The following is a 4,363-nucleotide window of genomic DNA, read 5'->3' on the forward strand; positions in this document are numbered from 1 at the left end:
GGTCTTGGCAGGAGACTACGTCCAATCACTGTGACGTCCTCCCTTCCGGCAGATCAGATAGCGGGAACGTCGACCGGGTCTGTGGAAGCGGGACTCTTTCTTAGAGCGGATAGGACTGGTTCCTTGGAGAGCGGATGATAAGACTCGTTCTTTCCAGCCAGCGGCGTCGTGCAGCATATAAATACGACGTCAGGCGCATGAGGATCGGCGTAGCCTATTCTTCTGATCATCTATCTCCAATATCACAGCTTTCGCTCCTCATCATCTCCAATATCCCAGCGCGCTCACAGTCCGCAAGCCACAGCTATGGCAGCAGCTAGCAGCTTGCTGCTTCTACTGGCGGTGATGCTCATGTCTCCGCTCATATTAGAAGTGAGGGCCGCGGATGAAGACCCTCTGCAGGACTTCTGTGTGGCGGATAACACCAGCATGATCACCCTCAACGGGTTCGCCTGCAAGCCGGCCAATGAGGTGCAGGACGCCGACTTCAAGTTCACGATGCTTGAGCATCGCGCCAAACCTATCAAAGGGCTGGGCGTGTCCGTCAACCTGGCCAGTGCAGCCAACTTCTTTGCTCTCAACACGCAGGGCCTGTCCATCGCCCGCATCGACTTCGACCCCAAGGGATTAAACCCGCCCCACGTTCATCCCCGCGCCACCGAGGTGCTCTTCCTGGCCGAGGGCACGCTCAAGGTGGGCTTCGTCACCGCCACGCCCAACAATACCCTCTTTGAGCAGACCCTCTCCCCCGGCGATCTCTTTGTCTTCCCTCGCGGCCTTGTGCACTTCCAGCTCAACCCCGACAAGCACCAATCCGCCCTCGCCATCTCCGCCCTCAATAGCCAGAACCCGGGCACCTCGCAACTCGCCGCCGCTCTCTTCGACGCCTACCCACCCCTCCCCGAGGAGGTGCTAGAGATAGCCTTCGGCATCAACAAGGATGAGGTGGAAAGCCTCATTGCCAGCGTCGGCAAAACCCTTTCTTAGCTTGATTAGACGCCGCCAACTTATACACGCACACTCTCGTGACTAAACTAGTTCTCTCTCGTGAATATTTCTTTTGAAATAATGACACTGTTTTCTTATCTCACGTGATTATTGACCCCCAAAAAAAAAACTACATGGGCCATGGCCTCACAAAATTTTATGCCCATTGTGTGACTAGGTTTTAAAAACTTGATTATCACATTTTTAGAATATAACTATACCTTCACAACTTATACACACTCATAGGTTTATGAGAAAGAGATATAGATATTGAGAGAGAGAGAGAGAGAGAGAGAGAGAGAGAGAGAGAGAGAGAATGTGTTCTTCATAATCAATCAAGATGATTGAGATCTAGATTGAGATTCAAATCAAGACTTTGAGTGAGATCAAGGTCAAGATTGAGGTTGAGACAAACATTGTGCTTGGTTATATTGCTTGGGAAATTTCATTTTAAGTCCCTACAGAGGCTAGAATGTGCAAAATTATTATATTTGAGTCTCTGCAAGACGAGAGTGCAAGTGTGAGAGTGAGTGTGTTATAATAATTCTCTAAGATTAAAATTGTGATAAGCTCTCTACCTACTACTACTACAGAGGTTAAAAGAGTCTCTACAGAGATGCGAGTGCAATGCGAGTGATGGATCGCGGGTGGTCGGATGGATCAAGCTTCTTTTAGAGTAATACATGTCATTAAGAAGAAAACATAAGTTGTTGATAATGCACAAACTATGAATGGGAGGTATAATTGGATATCTTACCCTTATAATGATATGCCTCATTTTTGGGATACTCCCCAATGGGATAATCCAACCACCAAGGGCAATATTCCTTCGACTCCCAATCACTAAACCCATGATCTTGCATCTAAGAGGGAAAAATGCATCCCTTCCTAGAAGAATCTATCCACTCCTGCACAAAATCTGGCATATCCTCAATAGAGTGCTCATCATGTAGCTTCACTCATTAGGAGACATTTGAACATATTTTGGGACTTTTTCTAATGAAAGTAATTAGCAACGGACCAATAGGAATAGAGGATTGTGCACATTTGGTCTCCTTTGAATATAGGGAGGGAGACTAGGCTGTAGGGAGGGAGACTAGGCTTTTAGTACTAATAATTACACTTGTCCCTTTAAAAAAGTAGGGGGTTTAGGGTAGATATGGTCCCACCATTTTCGTGGCTCAAAAAATCCTTAAAATTTTGAAATTTTGAGATCCCCCAAAACTCACTTTCCCCTCCAAAAACCCATCTCAAATTTCATTGTAGTCAAAAATTTCATTTTCAAGTCCGCTTTCCCTCTTGAACGTCCAAATCAAACTCTTCCTCCCTTCCTCTTCCATCTCTATCTTATTTGCCCAACCCTAATAAAACCATTAAAGCCCGAAACCCTAAACTTTCTCCTTCATCTTAATCTCCCTCCCTTCTCGGAGCTCCATCTCTTTCATCTTCAAGGCTCCCATAAAACCCTAGTTTGCACTTCATCTTTGATCTCTTTCTTTTTTACTCTAACCCTAGTTTACACATCATCTTTGATCTCTTTCCTTTTTACTCTAACCCTAACCTTTCTACTCTAGCTTCCAAGAAGATATGGGCGCACCAAGAAGACGAGATCGAGGAGATATCCCTGCACAACAAGAAGGACGATGATGGTGCTTGGGTGGGAGAGGCATTTCGTAAGATCGCTTGTGTTTATCTATAGACTATGGCAATTGGGCCTCACCGAGCTCGATGACAAAATGTACTGGAGCACCATTGGAAAGGACGTTTATAAGGCTTCAAGAAGGCAAGCAATGGAAAACTAGTGGCCATGGTACAACATGTTTACATAGCACGAGATATCCATCTTCGCCAACAAACTCGATTTCCATGCAATCGTAATAAGTATCACGGGTAGAAAGGGGTATGTGAGATTTTATGACAGAGATGTTTCAATCTAAGTGAACTTATTTCTTGTTTGCAGATATTTTTCCTTCAAACATGGTAGAGGAGCAGCCATTGGAAAGCCTTTTACTGGAACATTTCAAGTATTGCATGCAAACACTGGTGAGGCAATGTTTTCTTGTAGGTCATTTTGGAGGTCATTCGTAGGACCTTTTAGTAGAGAGAGAAAAAGGAGAACATCCAATCAAGAAGAAGGCAATGTTACGTTGAAAAATAGGTCATTTCTTTTTTCTAAATCCAAAAACTCTTCTTTTTCACCTGAAAATATACTCTACTTACACTTCATAGTCACTTTTCACACCCGAATGCATTAAACACACCTACACTTTTGTAGGGAGGAAAACTTCTATTTGTATTCAAGTATTAAATACACATCTTTGAAAAGGAGGAAAAATTTTCTCCTTCTCAAACTTCCTCTTGGGCTTAAACAATATCTCACGCTCTTTTCATTTCCTCTACCTTCTACTGCACTCCATTTTCTGAAGCTTCAGCCTTTTGTATGCCATTTCTTCTTGAAAAGATGGGTAGCAAATCTCATTTTATATCATCATGATTTTGCTCCATTAATGCCATCATAGATGATTCAATTCCTAGGGCAAGGAGAGTAAGATCATCACTGTTTGCTATACTTATATCCAACTCTCTCAATGCGCGAAATCAATGGACTGAAGTGCTAATCACCAAGGGCACATGGGTCCTTATGCAGTCAAGGAAGAGAAGAAAGACAAGCAACAAGAATACATTTAGGGCGTCATAGAAAGGAAGAGTGAAAGACTTCAAGATAGAGGTTGGAAGGAAAACCATCAAGGAAGTCCTAGTGCAGCATATATATATATATGCATAATGAGCTTGTGCTTGAGAATCTAGATGACATAAAATTGCCCTCGCATAGACCAAACTATAAATTAATCTATCCCTTGTCAATCTTTCATTTTCTCATAATGGTCTAATGAACTATGTAAATTGTCTATGTCTATGGTTGATGTGTACCCCTCATCATATGAGGAGTGGGAGCTAGTTCAGTGCAGCATTAGAATTATGAATGTGGTTCACGCACACATTGGTTGGCTACAGTATGAGGGAAGGAGAAACAAAAGCCTCGTAGATGCAGGAATCTTTTTCTATGATCATTTCTACCGTCTGCTAAACAAGAAACACATGAATCGTGGCCGCTCGGAAGAGCTACCTTTGGAAGAAGCTAAGTGGAACTACATGGATTGGCCTATCCCAGACCCCTCAGTAATGGAGTCAGCAAAGAGCCAGCTCTTCAAGGATGTGCAACGCTCTCTACGAGGGAGCATTCCAACTCGTGTAGTAAAAATTATTGTTTACCTACCAATTATTGTGTTCGTGGAGCTTTTTAGCTTATTTCAGGTGAAGATAGTGAGAACCATGCTGATCTGCAAAGATTTGGACACATTCCTCTTAGCAAGAC

The 4,363-nt window shown here is 43.4% G+C and overlaps 1 pseudogene; it reads left to right on the forward strand.

Moving 5' to 3' along the window:
• Positions 1-306: 306 nt before the first annotated feature.
• LOC147626390 (germin-like protein 8-5 pseudogene) lies at positions 307-987 on the forward strand (annotated as a pseudogene).
• The last annotated feature ends 3,376 nt before the right edge of the window (positions 988-4,363 follow it).

This window comes from Cibotium barometz, chromosome 22 (assembly GCF_041138505.1).
Source record: "Cibotium barometz isolate CiBa-2024 chromosome 22, ASM4113850v1, whole genome shotgun sequence".
Taxonomy (NCBI): Eukaryota; Viridiplantae; Streptophyta; class Polypodiopsida; order Cyatheales; family Cibotiaceae; genus Cibotium; species Cibotium barometz.